Genomic DNA, 16,603 nt, shown 5'->3' with positions numbered 1-16,603 from the left:
CCGGACAACAGAAATGACAACAAAATAAACCGCCAGAACTCCTCCGTGGCTAACCAAGACAGGAGCGTATTTCCAATTGCCAAGCTCGGCATCTTAGCCACTGAATTCCACATCAACATTACTAGGACCTTCACAAACATCAATCACATTGTTCTTAAAAAACTGCTTTTGGGTTCCCTTTGCTGGCTTGTTCTTAAGATCAACCTTTGATAGCACTGAAAACTTTGCGGCGCGTGGACCTTCGAGGATCTCAGAAGAATTTTCATATTCCTTTTCAAAAGAAATCATACTCACCATATGCGTCTCATCACGAACAGGCGATGGATTTTGGCTAGTGTTTGCTACATCTGGATTTTGCACGACAATGTCACCTGCATCAATAAGCTTCTGAATTGCTTTCTTCAGATTCCAACACTTTTGTATGTCATGCCCCGGGGCATCTGAGCAATATGCGCACCTTTGAGAAAAATCAAACTTCTTTGACAGAGGGTTTGGCATTTTTATAGGAATCGTCTTCAACATGTCCAATTGCTTCAACCTTTGGAACAAACTGGCATATGATTCTCCAATAGGGGTGAAAGCCTTTTCTTTTTTCAGCAACCTCTCATTCTTAAATGCTTGATTGGGCCGGAAACCTGATCCAGGGGGTTTTCAGGAGGCTCGTGGGGGTGGATAGGCATTTTGTGGAGCTGGGTACTAGGAAAGTGATGTACGATTTTGGGAGTTCCGTGGATAGAAGTGTCATTGGGGAGGATTATCTGGTGCACAAGGATATCCACAGGGATGATGTCGAGGCTAGAAGTGTTGATCGGGAAAGCCCATCGGATCATCTTTTCTGTTTCTCTTTCTTCCACCCAAGCTTACTGGGATGTTCTTAATATCTTTCGAACAACTCATGATTTTGCCTGATTTGATTCCCTCTTCTACTATCTCCCCCATTTTTAAAACATCATTGAAAGGCATTCCCAAGGCCGGGATCAAATGACTGAAGTAGGTGGGCCCCTGGGCTTTTAGGAAGAGCTCAACCATTTCTTCTTCCCCAATCGGGGTATTGACTCGAGCAGCCTGCTCCCTCCATCCGAGTCCAAATTCTCTAAACTTTCCTCCGGCTTCTTTTCCATTCTAGATAGGGAGGAGCGGTCTGGGGTAATGCCTGATCTATACTGAAAGTATCGAACAAAATCTTGAGCCATGTCACCCAATGTAGGCCACTTACCAACATCTTGACGAATATACCATTCCAAAGCTGCCTTAGTCAGGCTCTTACTGAAATATGCCATCAACAAGTCATCTTTCTCTCCAACGCTTCTCATTTCATTGCAATAGACCCTCAGGTGGGCTACCGGATCTCCACACCCATCATACAAGTTAAATTTTGGCACTTTGAACCCCGCAGGAAGGTAAGCGTCAGGGGACACTGACAGTTCTTTGTATGTCATGCCACCTTGGTCTTCCCTTCCTTGGTTGTTTTTCAAGGATTGTTCTATGCCTTTCAGCCTCCTGGGTATCCCATCTTTCCTTTCTCTTCCTGTGAACCTTTCATTTTCAACATGCAACTTATCCCGAGGGCTCTGTTTGTATGAGTTGGGAACTTTGTAGGCAACCTCTAAGGGGTAATATTGGGCATCGTGAGCTTTGAGTGGGTGTTCATTGTTGGGGATGGTGGGTGTGACAGGAAGGCGATTTTAGGGAGAGGTAATTGGAGGATGAGTGGTGAAACTACTAAGACGGTTGGGAAAGTTGTGATAGGCGGGTAGATCTGGAGAGTATGGAGGATCATCTGGCATTGTGTTCGGAGCTTGGGTAAGGGCGGCATCTAGGAAGCTAGGTGGTGGCGGGGGTGGTACATTCCCAGTCATCCAAGCCTGCTACATGTCCGCCATGTGTTGTCTCAACATCTTTACCTCTTCAACCAACCCATTGTCCTGTTCAACCAACTACTTTCGGGCCCCGGTATCAACCAACTCAGTTTTGTTATTGTCTGCCATTGCCTTTTGAATTTATGTTGTGGAGAGGAGTTACTACTTTGAGAACCACAAACCAACCACCTTTCTGCTATGAAGATATCAAAAGGAACAAAATGGGGTCATCCCGTTAGCATTAGAGCATTTAACAGCAAAATATCACCTTTTGTGCAATGCACCTAGCAACAATTAATGGTTCTAGAATGACTTCGAGGGTCATAAGGTCACTTGGCATCATCCCACTCTGTCCATTTGAACCTTCTCTTTTCTTTTCTTTCCTCGCACTTCTTAGCTTGCTCATTTTCTTTCCTTTTTTCTTTTTGATTATCTCTCTTTTTTCCTTCTCATTTCCTCATCCCATGACTTCACCCTTTTTTTCTTCTTTTCTTTTTTCTTTTGTTTTTCTTTTAATAATTAAAAATAATGATTCGATTGAACCCTATGTAGGTTGCCTACGTATCATGATGCCGCATGAATCAGATCTTTGCGTAGTTCGGGAAGATCGGGAATAAAGTAAACAAACTAACATTTTCATTTTCTTTTCTTTCTTTTTTTCTTTTCTTTTTGAAACGGATGCTTCTATGAAAAATTATCAAGGAAAAACCCTAAAAGAAAAAAATATTTTTTGATTCTTTTTTTATGAAGGAAATCTAAGGAATAAACCATAGAAAAAATATTTTGAATCTTCATTTGATATCCTGACGCAAGATTTCGAAGAAAGCAATGAAAAAGATAAAACATAATATTTTTTTGGATTTCAATTTTGATTGCCTAAAGGAAAAATTCTAATGATAAACAAAAGATAAAGTATGCTTTTTTTCTATGTACAATATCCTAAAGTTCTAATAAAAAATAAAAGAATTTTTTTTTCATCTTTCATTAATTTCCCAAAGAAACACCTCACAAGAAAATCTTTTTTGGATTTTGGAATTAACACCTTAAAGAAAGCTTTTAAAGAAGCACTAAAATAAAATTCTCTCTCTCTTTTTGAATTTTGGTCCTAATATACTAAAGGAAACATAAAAATAATTCATTTTAAGTCCTAGATATTAATTTCCTAAAGGAGAAACGACCTCAAATTTTTTCCAATTCTAGAATTAGTATTCTAAAGAAAACTTATAACGGAAATATAAAATGCAACATCTCTTTTTTTGGATTTTTGAGTTACAACACATTTTTTTTTCAAATATAAAGCATAAATAACAATAACAAAGGACTTGACATTATTGTACAAAAGTAGAAAGTAAAAGACGACATAAATTGAAGAACAGCCTCAGGACATAAAAATAAAACAAATCTCCTTAAGCAACTCCCGACTGAGCGATCCTGACTGGATGGTCACGGGGTGTCTGTCATGCTTAAACTCCGGTAAATAAATTCACACCTGTATAAGAAAACTTAAACCAACACTATGTGAGACAAAACATTCCTTACTAGACACATGGAAGACATGATTGAGGCTATTTTTGTAAAATGGCTTATTTGGCCAAAATGTGGCTAGAAGTGCAAAATTTGGGTATGACCCCGCAAAGCCAAGAACCTAAGATTTACTAGGAATACCGGACCCTATGTGGGTTGCCTATGTATCACACCCCGAAAGACGAGAATCAGGTTTGCGTAGTTCGGACAAATTGGATACGGGCAAGAATTAAAAAAAACAACTAATTTTAGAGAAAACACATTTTTTGTCTTTTTTTTTTTTTGAAAAATGATGAAACATGCAAAATATTTTTGGATTTTCTTTTTCCTCTTTTTTTTTTGATTGATTTTCTGATTTTCAAAAAAGGATGAAAAAGTGTAAATGTTTTTTTAAATTTCAAGCTCTTTTTTTTAACAATATAATTGGGCCAACTCACTTTATCTCCACACTTCACTCTCTCTTTTTTCTTTTTTTTTTCTCTTTTTTTTCTTCATTCGCCCTCAATTATCATTGATCTACCAAATGACCCTTTTACCCTTGAAGAAATGCAACATGTAGCACATAGGATGCATCAAGATGATCTATTATTTTGGGTACACCTGTCCTAGACGGACCCAACCACTGTGTTGAGTCCCCTAAATCAAATGCACGTGATGCAACAACGTTCCTACTAGGGATACGACATGAGGTCTTGTTTTTCTAGGTTTAAAAACCTGGGTTTATTTGTCCTATACCTGGCTTACCCGAGCGGACAACTCGAGCCGAGGGGAGGCTGTGTACCAGTAACCAAAAGATCATCCGACTTTGCAACTTGTCCGAACCTCGTTCTATTTGGGATATGACACTAACAGAAAGAAGTCACGACCAGCGTGCACTCCTCAGGAGAGAGATGAGAGGGGTTTCGTAGCAGTTTATATATACAGTTAAGATAATATCCAAGAGGTAAAAGCAACATTTAGCACATTAGGCCCAAACATGTAATAAAATCAGATAGTAAATAAAGCAAAATATAACAATTCATCTAAGCTCGAATTCTTGAACCCTGAACCAGAGATTCTGGGTTCGAGTCCCCAGCAGAGTCGCCAGAGCTGTCACACCTCCTTTTTCTACATTTACACCCCGAAAGGGTGTAAAGGAGTTTTTCCAATTAAAGGACAGTCGAAACGGGATTTATTTAAAAGATTCATAGTCACCATTTGGGAGATTTAGGGTGTCCCAAGTCACCGGTTGAATCCCGAATCGAGGCAAATATGACTCTGTTTAACAGCCCGCGAACCAGAAATCCGAGTAAGGAATTCTGTTAACCCGGGAGAAGGTGTTAGGCATTCCCGAGTTCCGTGGTTCTAGCACGGTCGCTCAACTGTTATATTCGGCTTAATTATCTGATTTTAAACACATTTTAGCCTATGGTTCAATTTCAACTTTAACCGCTTTTATTCATTTTTAAGAAGACTGCAACGTTATTAAAACACATCTCGAACCACGTCACATAAACGCACCCGTGGTTCTGACATATTTTAACATCGTTGAGATTTGGATTTGGGTCACATATTTTAATCTAATTTGACGTAGTTCAGTTGATGAATCCAATTTTCATACTGTGACAAAATCATGTTTAGCTATAACCAATTCGAGTAAACACGAGCCTCAATTTCTTTAAACAAATATTTGTATTCAACTATAACAATCGAACACAATCGAATTCCACAAATACTAATGTGCTTCTCTTTAACACTATCACCAACCACTCAGCACTACCATGTACGATTTAGCAATGGAATAAAACTTATCCCTTAAAAGATCAACAAAATACAGTAAGACCTCTCAAACTTCGTACCTGTGGGTCTAATTTTGATGAAACTAATCGATTTCCAAAGATAACGCCACAAAAGGGCTATTTGAAATCAGTCGATTTCCTTTGAGCACAAACCAAAACCAAACATACATCTACTGTACTATTCAACTTCAAATACAAGTAATAACTTGACAACATAATTTAAATAAGGAAAACTCAAGGAAAGAAAAGTAGGAGATTGTACATCTCAAAGTTTTATATATGTATATAAAAATGGTCATGCACAGAACCGACATAATAGCATTTATAAGAAGTGCAAATTCAAATGAATTAAAAGCAACATAACAGAAATTGTAAGGAAATGCAAACTCGACGCTCTAAGAATTCAAATAAGTAGCAACCAACCTGGTTAAACAGAGCATATAGTCGTGAATCATTCACATTGAAAACATGGTCACCCACGAATGGACCTCAGACCAGCAACCTCGACGGACCGAAGATCTCGTCGGAAATTCAAAACAATCGAAATCTCGGACAGCGTATCAACGAACACCTCGACGGAACTGAACAGATTCACTCGACATGGATTTGGGTAGCGTCTTCGAGCTGACTTTCGCACTGATTTGAGTTAGTTTCAGGGAGTTTTGGAGCTAGGTTTACCGCTGGGTTCGAACCCAGTTCGTCGGATTCTATGGCAAGTCATTTGTGACGTGAAGCTTCGCCGGAAATGGCAGCTTCGCGGTGAACGAAGGTCCAGCGATGATGGTGAGCTGGGTGAGGTCTCTTGGTTCTATTTGTCGCGTCTAGAACTCATTGCGAGTTTCAGGAAGAGACGAGGCCGTTGGTATTTTCTCCGGCGAGCTTGGTTGTTCCCGGTTTTGAGGGCTATTGGTCGAAGAAGAAGAACGGGGAAGGGGTCGTTGGAGAAGAAAACGTGAAGGGGTTGGGGGTCGGTCGTTTGTGCGCAGCCTTCTTTAACTACTGCTTTTTCGTTCCTTTGTTATTTTGTTCCCTCCATGCGCATCTTTTGTTCATCCGTTTCTTTTTGTTCAATCCCCTTCTCCGTTATCTCTTTGTTCCATTCTTTTTTCATGCGCAACTTTGCGTTTTGCCTTTTGTCCATTCCTCTCTTTTTGTTCGTTTTTTTTTCTATTTATATAGTCTAGGTTTTGGTAGGGTTTTAGGTTAAGGGGTATGTGCTTAGGAATTATGGGCTTGGCAATTGTGGGCTAGGTCCAAAATTAGGCCTAAAGATGGGTTGCTCGAGCCCAAGTTCTATTCTTTCGCTGCGAACGAGATTAAAAATACGGGCCCATTTATTAATTAATCCTACTATTCAAATAACTACTAAAATAAAACTAACCATTAAAACAAATCTATTTTTTTGTATTTTCAAATATCATATTAAAATAAAAATACGATACTATTTTTGTGTATTTGTTTAGATTAAAAATGACTACAAAACATTAATGAACCTATTTTTTTTCTTGTACTAAAATAAAGTAAAAGAGTCAAAATTACTTAAAATATCTATATTATGCCTAAATTAAATATTTTACGCTAATATATAAAAAATCTCGGGGAGGGTCAAAAATCACATGTCTACATATATGATGGAGTCCGGAAGATCGAATCCGGGGAAGGTCCTTCTAGGACCAAATAGGCTAGATTTACATGCTTTTCCTAAAATATAATAAGGCCAAGTGCGAATAATGACTTAGTTTATTATTATCTTAGTTTCATTTTGGGATTCGACTATTTTTATATTATGAAATGAAGCATTTATTGGCATTAAAAGTTCTCCAAGATTATTTGTCGCTAGGCCTACCTCGGGCACAACAAGGTTCACCAAATAGGACACGTGTTTACATTTTGCAATATGTGTTTAAATAGTGAAAACGTTTCAGAATCCTCGCTGACTTGTTACCTTTTATTTTTTTTTATTTTTGATTATTCCCATCCCCTTAGGTTGGTTCACTCATACTGGCCTCATTAGCATATCATACCAGATCCAGAGGCCCTCCACCTCCTCCTCCTCCAAGGAACACAAAGGGCAAAGGAAAGACAAAGATGGACGACTTAAGTGGAATCCGAAAGGAAAATGTTGAGAACGCAGAGACTTTAGATGGCCGTAGTACTCCGGCCTCGAATGGCCTAGTCTTGAGATTGGAACAAAAGATACTGGAATTGCAAGGAGAACTTGAGCAGGTTCGCAACTTGGCAAACCTGTCACTTACCCTGAATGTCCCTAAAATCAACCAACAGAACACTAAGAACTCAGTACCTCCTCAAAGCATACAAAACCAACACCCACAAAATCCTCCCACACCAAATCAATATGCAATCCCACCCCAAAATATCATTCCACTGCCAATACCAACTCAACCACAACATCACCATCAACCAATTCAGTACCCACCAACCACCACTTACCATACTCCCAAAAACACACAAATCATTCCCGATCCCCAAAACTCCACCAATGACCATCACTACACCCAAGTTCCTAGCACCCATCAAAGCAACCCCATATATGTGGAAACTGTACCTCTCTCTACCCAACCAACCTCATATGCACCGGAATCCTCCGAGAAGGACCTGCTCATTAAAAACATGGCTGAAGAACTCTAGAAGTTGACAAGCCAAGTTCAAGGTGTTGAAGGCAACAGAGGAATAAAGGGTTTGAACTATGAAGATCTGTGTATATAGCCGGATGTCGAACTGCCCGAGGGGTACAAGCCTCCCAAGTTCAAAATGTTCGATGGTACAAGTGATCCCAAGGTTTATCTAAGGACCTATTGTGACAAGTTTGTCGGGGGCGGGAAAGATGAAAAGATCTGGATGAAGCTCTTTATGAGGATCCTTACTGGGGATGCTTTGTCTTGGTATATCAGCTAAAATCCTAAAAAATCGTCAAATTGGGTAAGCATGGCATCAGATTTCATGGACCTGTTTAGGTTTAACAGAAAGAATGCACCTGATGTCTTCTACATTTAAAATCTTAAGAAGAAACCTACTAAGACTTTCCATGAGTACGCTACTCGTTGGAGGTAAGAAGCATCCAAGGTCAGGCCCGCTTTGGACGAAGAATAGATGAATAAATTCTTCGTCAAGGCACAAGATCCACAATATTAGGAGAGTTTGATAATTATCGAAAACCACAAGTTCTCTGACATCATCAAACTCAGAGAAATGATCAAGGAAGGAATCAAGAGTGGGATGGTAACGAATTTTGAGGCACTGCAAGCCACAAATAAGGCACTACAATCAGGTGCCATATCGAAGAAGAGAGAAGTTGGGGCAGTAATGGTGGCCCAGGGTCCAAAATCTCCACTCACATACCTTCAACCACATACCAAGCATCACCGCCTACATAACAACCTTCATCTCCCAGATATTCCCAACCAGCCACTGTCCATCACACCTATAATTCCCAACCATCCCGCTTTCAATCACCACTAGCTCACAAAAATTTTCCAAGACCAAGACCCAATTTTGACCGCAAGCTACCCAGATAGTACACCGCCATTGCTGAGCCCATCGACCAACTGTATGAAAGGATAAAAGCCACAGGTTACGTCACTCATGTTCCCGCTGTGGCATTAGAAAATCCATCATAATGGGTCAATCCGAACAAAACCTGTGCGTACCATTCTAGTATGAAAGGGCACACTACTGCTAAGTGCCGAACATTGAAGGATAAGATCCAAATGCTAATTGACAACAAGGTCATACAAGCAAAGGAAGTCGCACCTAATGTCCACAACAATCCCCTCCCTGATCACAGAGGTAATGGTGTACATGTGATAGAAACAAATGAAGAATGGCACCCTGAGGGGTCAATCGGGCTTATTCGAGAAGGCGATGACTTTAAAGTTACAGTCACACTTACTCTTATTGTGGTACAGACTCAAGTACCAATCGAGGTTGAGGTAATTGCATCAGTTCCATTCGAGGTGGAGGTGGCTCCGCCTGCAGCCACACCCACTCCATTTGAAGTAGAAGTGGTCATACCTTTCACCATGACAGTATCAACCACACCCCCATTAAACTCAAAAGCAATACCCTGGGATTATGTTGCCGAGGCTCGGCGAAAAGGGAAAGCCAAGGTAGAGGAATCTGACGTCGTACAAGGAATGACTAGAACTGGAAGAGTCTATACGCCAGAACATTTGGGAGGATCAAGTAAGGATGACACTACTAGGCAGTAGCCTATCATTGAGACCGGGCCAGGTGACTTGTGGAGGAAATTACAAGCAAAGGAATATTCTGTTGTTGACCATCTGAACAAAGTCCCTGCGCATATATCTATCCTGTCACTATTGCAAAATTCAAAGGCACATAAGAACACTTTGATGAAAGTACTGAGCGAGGCTTATGTACCCAATAACATCACTGGTGGAGAAATGGCCAACATGGTTGGGCAAGTGCTGGAGAGCCATAATATTATCTTCCATGAAAATGAGCTACCGCCCGAGGGTTTGAATCACAATCGAGTATTGCATATCACAGTGCCATTTGAAGACAAGTTCGTTGCCAGTGTCCTGGTTGATGGAGGTTCGAGCCTAAATATTTGTCCATTGGACACTCTGAAGAGATTGGACAAAGGTTTCCACGAGATACGGATAGGAAGCATGAATATGAATGCTTTTGATGGGTCCTAGAGGGCCACGATCGGAGAAATCAACCTTTGCTTGCAGATGGGGCCAACATTGTTTGACGTTGAATTCCAAGTGCTTGACATACCAGCCTCATATAATCTTCTATTGGGCCAACCATGGATCCATGCTGCTGGAGCCGTGCTTTCCACACTACATCAAGCCGTGAAATTCAAATGGAACCGTCAGGAGATGATCATTCACGGAAATGGGAGTAACCCCATCTACACTAGTCAAACTATCCCAGCCATTGGATATAGAAGAAGGCTATGAGGGGAAACATATCATCACATTGAACGGGTCAATGCCGACGAAAAGGATAAGTGGTAGAGTAACAAAATAGAAAGCATACTAGCATGGTCGGGATATGAACCCGACAAAGGGTTGGGATAGAACCTCCAAGGTATCACTAGACCGATACAATTGAAAAATCATGGTACCACTTTTGGGCTCGGATACCAGTACACATGGCAAGAGTACAATGATTGGTCGTCTCCATGATGTGGACCATATTACCCTTTTGAGCAGCTAATGCCACGTTTGGAACAAGCCTTTCACCAAGTTGATATGATATGGGGGACTGCAGAGGAAGAAGCACTAGCTTGGTTGAAGAATTTGTTCTTAGAAGATGAGGACATGGACTGCGGTGCCATAATTGAGGTGGAGGAGGAGGAAGAAGGCCTCACTATTCAGACTGTGGCGAAGGGAGCTGTTCTTAAAAACTGGACCGCTACACCATCCTGAGCCCGCCGAGTCCCTGGCATAAGAATAGTGACTCAGAGGAAGAAGATGAAATACCCGAGGAAATTGTCAGGGAGGTCGAAAATTTTGAGAAAAAGCCTAAGTCCAACCTGGACGAAACCGAAGCAGTAAATTTGGGAGACGCCGAGACCATCAAGGAGACCCGCATCACTATTCACTTGTCACCAACAGAGAAGGAAGAGTACGTCCATTTCCTAAAAGTGTATGAGGACATTTTTGCATGGTCATATAATGACATGACTGGTTTGAGCACTTCCATAGTGGCTCATAAGTTGCCTACTAATCCCATGTGTCTGCCAGTAAAACAGAAACTTAGAAAATTCAGACCAGACATGAGCCTGGAAATCAAAGAGGAAGTTACCAAGCAGATCAAAGCCAAAGTTCTTAGGGTGGTTGAATATCCAACCTGGTTAGCTAACATTGTGCCCATTCCGAAGAAGGACGGGAAGGTCAGAGTATGTGTTGACTATCAAGATTAAACAGAGCAAGTCCCAAGGATGACTTCCCACTGCCAAGTATACACATCCTGATCGATAACTGCGCCAAGCATGAACTACAATCCTTTGTAGATTGTTTCGCAGGTTATCACCAGATTTGGATGGATGAAGAAGATGTAGAGAAGACAACTTTTATTACATGATGGGGTGTATATTGTTACCAGATGATGCCATTCGGTTTGAAGAATGCTGGGGCCACTTACACGAGGGCCATAACAACCATCTTCCTTGATATGATACACAAAGAAATAGAGGTGTTTGTGGACGATGTCAATATCAAACCCAAGAGGGACGCAGATCACATAGCAGACTTGAGGAAGTTCTTCGACAGGCTAAGGAGGTACAATTTGAAATTGAACCCCACAAAGTATGCATTCGGGGTTCCCGCAGGAAAGTTATTGGGATTCATCGTCAGTCATTGAGGATCGAACTGGATCCGTCTAATGTCAAAGCTATTCAGGAGTTGCCACCACCTAAGAGCAAAAAGGACATGATGAGCTTCCTAGGACGTCTCAACTATATCAATCGCTTCATAGCACAGTCCACAGTCATATGTGAACCCATATTCAAAATGCTGAGGAAGCTTGCCGAAACAAGCTGGATAGAGGATTATTAGAAAGCTTTTGATAAGATCAAGGAGTACCTTTCCACACCACTAGTTCTGGTCCCGCCAGAACCAGGACAACCTTGGCTACTTTATCTATCTGTATTGTATGGATCCTTTGGATGAGTTTTGGGATAACATGACAAGACAGGAAGAAGGAGCAGCCTATATATTACTTGGGTAAGAAGACACCTTATGAAGCATGGTATTCTCTGCTTGAATGCACTTGCTGTGCTTTGACCTGGATAGCCCAAAAATTGAGGCATTACTTTTGTGCCTACACTACATACCTCATATCCAGGATGGATCCTCTGAAGTACATATTTCAGAAACCCATGCCTACTGGGAAGTTGGATAAGTGGAAAATATTACTAAGTGAGTTCGATATCATATATGTAACTCAGAAGGCGGTCAAGGGACAAGTATTGGCAAATAACCTTGCTGAAAATCCGATGGGAGGAGAATATGAACCCTTGAAAACGTATTTTCCTGACGAAAAAGTATCATTCGTAGGAGAAGACATTACCGAAGAATACGACGGTTGGAGGATGTTCTTTGACGGAGCCGCAAATTTCAAAGGAGTAGGCATTAGAGCAATTTTGGTATTAGAAATGGGCCAGCATTATTCGGTATCTGCTAAACTCAGATTTCCCTACACCAACAACATGGTAGAATATGAAGCCTGCATACTAGGGCTTAACATGGCAGTTGACATGAACGTTCAGGAGTTGCTGGTAATCGGTGACTCAGATTTACTTGTGCACCAGGTACAAGGAGAGTGGGCCACCAAGAATTTCAAGATATTGCCATATCTGCACCATGTGCAGGAATTGAAAAAGAGGTTTGCAAAGATAATATTCTGACATGTGCCCAGAATTCAGAACGAGTTTGCCCATGCATTGGCCACTTTGTCATCCATGATACAACATCCAGATAAGAACTACATTGATCCCATTCCTGTGAGGATCCATAATCAGCCGGCATATTATGCTCATGTCGAGGAATAAGTACATAGAAAGCCTTGGTTCCTTGACATCAAGGAGTATTTATCGAAAAGAGAATACCCAGAGAATGAAAATCACATCCAGAAATGCATACTCCGGAGATTGTCAAACCACTTCTTCCATAGCGGAGGAAACTTGTACAAAAGAACTCCTGATCTGGGTTTACTAAGATGTGTCGACGCAAAGAAAGCTTCGAAGCTACTTGAGGATGTGCATGCTGGGACCTGTGGTCCATACATGAATGGTTTCATCTTGGGTAAGAAAATACTCAAGGCAGGTTACTTTTGGATGACCATGGAGACGGATTGCATTTAGTATGTCCGCAAATTTTTTCAATGTCAAGTGCATGCCGACATGATAAAAGTGCCGCCAAATGAGCTTAATGCAACAAGCTTACCTTGGCCATTCATCGCATGCGGAATGGATGTTATTGGTCCGATTGAGCCCACTACTTCAAACGGACACATGTTTATTCTAGTAGACATTGATCACTTTATGAAAGAGTAGAAGCTGCATCTTACAAAGCTATAACTAAGAAAGTCATCACAGATTTTGTCAAGGATCGTATTGTTTGCCGATTCGGAGTTCCCAAGTCTATTATTACTGATGTCACCGCCAATCTCAATAGTGATCTAATGAAATCTATATGTGAAGCTTTCAAAATCAAGCATAAGAATTCCATATCCTATAGACCTCAGATGAATGGAGCCGTAGAAGCCGCCAATAAAAACAACAAGAAGATACTAAGGAAAATGGTAGAGAATCAAAAATAGTGGCATGAGAAGTTACCCTTTGCTCTTTTAGGATACCGCACTACAGTCTGCACATAAATCGAGGCAACTCCTTACATGTTGGTTTATGGTACCGAGACTGTCATCCCAGCCGAGGTAGAGACCCCTTGCTTAAGAATCATACAAGAAGCTGAACTTAGCGATGCAGAATGGATAAGGAGTCGCTATGAATAATTGTCCTTTATCGATGGAAAGAGAATGAATGCAGTGTGTCACGGACAACTTTATCAGAACAGGATGTCCAGAGCTTTCAACAAAAGAGTTAACCCAAGTCAGTTTGCACCAGGGCAGCTGGTATTGAAGAAAATATTCCCACATCAAGATGAGGCCAAAAGGAAATTCTTTCCCAACTGGAAAGGTCCATACATGGTCCATAGAGTACTAACAGGAGGAGCACTCATACTTGCAGAAATGGACGGAGAAGTTTTGCCAAAACTGATCAATTCAGATGCAGTAAAGAGATATTATGCCTAGATTATTTCATATTTCCTCATTTGATGTAATTGAACTACGCTTGACTTGATTCCCATTTAAGAGGGGATACATAGGCAGTCTTATGGGTTCGGTCATATTATAATGAAATTTTCTGTTACGCCCCGTGAATTTCCTAGTCACAAACCCGAATCTCATAGTGCCAAGTTAGGATAATGTGTCAGAAATTCATAAAATTCTTTGCGGCGAGCTTGCTTGCCGCGGTTCGGACCTTTTTGGATTGATCTGTGTGTTAAAAGGTTGAGAAATTGTGTTTTCCAGTAAAGTGCGATTCTGCAGCCCAGAATGTAGTCGCATAACAGCTATGCAGACTACATAGCAGCCGCAGAGTCAAGTAGTGTGATGGTTAATTTTGAGGTCGACTATGTGGCCAATTATGCAATCGCATACTCGATATGCGGGCCACATAGTCATTGCATAATCCCCTTGGGATTTTGCAAGGAGCAGTTCTATGGTGCATTATGCGACCGCAGAGCAGGTATGTGGACCACATTTTTGTCGTATACACGGACAGTGTGTTCAGTTTTTGGGACCATTTTGCGGTCCATTCTGCGGGCCGCATGTTCGTTATGCGATCGCACATGCGATAGCAAATCTAAGTCGGGGCTCCTATTTTCTAATTTTTAAAAGCCAACCCCATTCCATTAAAACACCCCATCTGACCTTCCCCATGTTATTTTTACTGAAAATAGAGTGAGAAGAGGAGTTCTAGAGAGAGAAGGAGTGACCTTCATCTAATCCCCACCCAACTCTTACACCAAAATCTTGAAGATTGTCAACAGAGTTGCTAGGTCTTCACCCTAAAAAGGTAAGAACTTGTTCCATAATCTTTAATTTTCAACTTTCTATTTAAAATAAGTGATTAACAATTGAGTTCTTGGGAAAAATGGCTAATAATCTTGCATGCATAAGAGATAATGGGGTATGGGGAGGATGAAAACTAAAGAGACAATAATTGAAGTATAACATTGAAGAAATATCTTTCAAAAAGGGACCTAAGATCACCATGCACACTTGGTGCTTGATAGTATACCTGAACGAGCTAAAATGTTAACCATGTCACTAATTCTTGGTTCGATTTGTAATTCTTATACTATAGATTGAAGTGCTAAGAGTCCCAAAATTTTGTAAGAATTAAGGAAAGACTTATTGAGGCATGTATGGATAAAACCCCGTCTTTTAGAAATTGAGCTTCATCGGCATTTGTGTGAATATAGTAAGATTAAAGCTGAATTGTTGCATTGCTTGTTATTTCACATGAATTGATGTTGTAACCGTATATGCGTGAAGGATGTGTCTCAACATGATCAACGTGCTATCTTGATAACTTGAAAAGGGCAAGGATATGAATTATGTATTGAAATGCTTGGACTTTAAGTTTTGATTGAAGTTGCATTGTTGTGCCACCTACGGGAAGTTTTATCTACGCTTACAATTTAAATTACTCTTGTCTGCACCTATTGTCCTAAATGTCAAAGATAATATTGAAATTGGGAACGATGTAAAAATGTTGCCTAGTGCCAAGGATAATGTGACAAGTTGTGGCCCCAAGTGCCTATGAAATGATATATGTGAAACGAAATGATTAATGCAAAGGGAACAATGCCTTGGAAAGGCGGCCTAGCCGATCGGGCCGAGATCGGACTCCGCTCAAGATAGCGGTGGTATTGTGAATGAATTCAGGAAAAAAAATGAGATTGTGATTGAAGTATATGCTCAAATGAGCCAGCCTCGGACTTCGCTCAAGATAGCGGTGGTATTGTGAACAATGATGAATAATGTGAAATGCCCCAAACTAAAAGCTATGGAAAAATGATGTGGAAGTTGTATGATTCTTTTATTTGATAATGTGGTGATCGTCCAAAGTTTTGAGTTATACTTGTGATTTCTTATTCTTGTATGAAAGTTCTTTCTAACTAGATGGTGTTTAGTTATAATACTAGTACTATTCTACGGTACTAACGTCCCTTTTGCCGGGGGTGCTATATTTTTAAATGAATATAGGTGGCTCTTTAACGGACAGTACCGATCGCGCATAGCGGAGTGTCCTCCTCTTGAAGACTTGGTGAGCCCCTTTTTCCTTAAAGGGGTTATGTTGTACATCTTTTGTGGTAGACTTCTACTTTTGAGGTATAGCCGGGCCTTGTTGTCGGCGTTGTCATAAGTCGTCTTTTGTATCCATAGAGGTTCCGTAGACGAAGTGTGGGATATGTATAGGTGTTGGATGGGTTAATGATCTGTGTTATAACTCTATCCTCTAGTTCGTCTAAGCTATGACTATGTAAAATCTTGAAGGCTTAGCTATGGTTTACGGTTTCTAATATAAAAATGAATTAAAAATGTTGAATGATTGATTTTGCTATTGTCTAATTAATAGAAAGTAGAACTCCTTAATCATATTGAGTTGGGTAGCAAGTGTCAATAAGGCTTGCTTAGTTGGGTTCACTCGATTGAGCGCCGGTCGCGCCTCCCGAGGTTGGAGCGAGACATTTTCATTTCCCCCAAGATCAGAAACTAAGACAGATTCTCAAAATTCCGAAGAAGGTTCAGCAAGGCCTATTGTCCACAAATAGCCGAAGGATCATCTACCAAACTGGGGCAGAATTTTGAGGAGGA

Source organism: Nicotiana sylvestris, chromosome 7 (assembly GCF_000393655.2).
Source record: "Nicotiana sylvestris chromosome 7, ASM39365v2, whole genome shotgun sequence".
Taxonomy (NCBI): domain Eukaryota; kingdom Viridiplantae; phylum Streptophyta; class Magnoliopsida; order Solanales; family Solanaceae; genus Nicotiana; species Nicotiana sylvestris.
The sequence above is the reverse complement of the archived record's forward strand: the minus strand, read 5'-3'. Positions refer to the sequence as shown.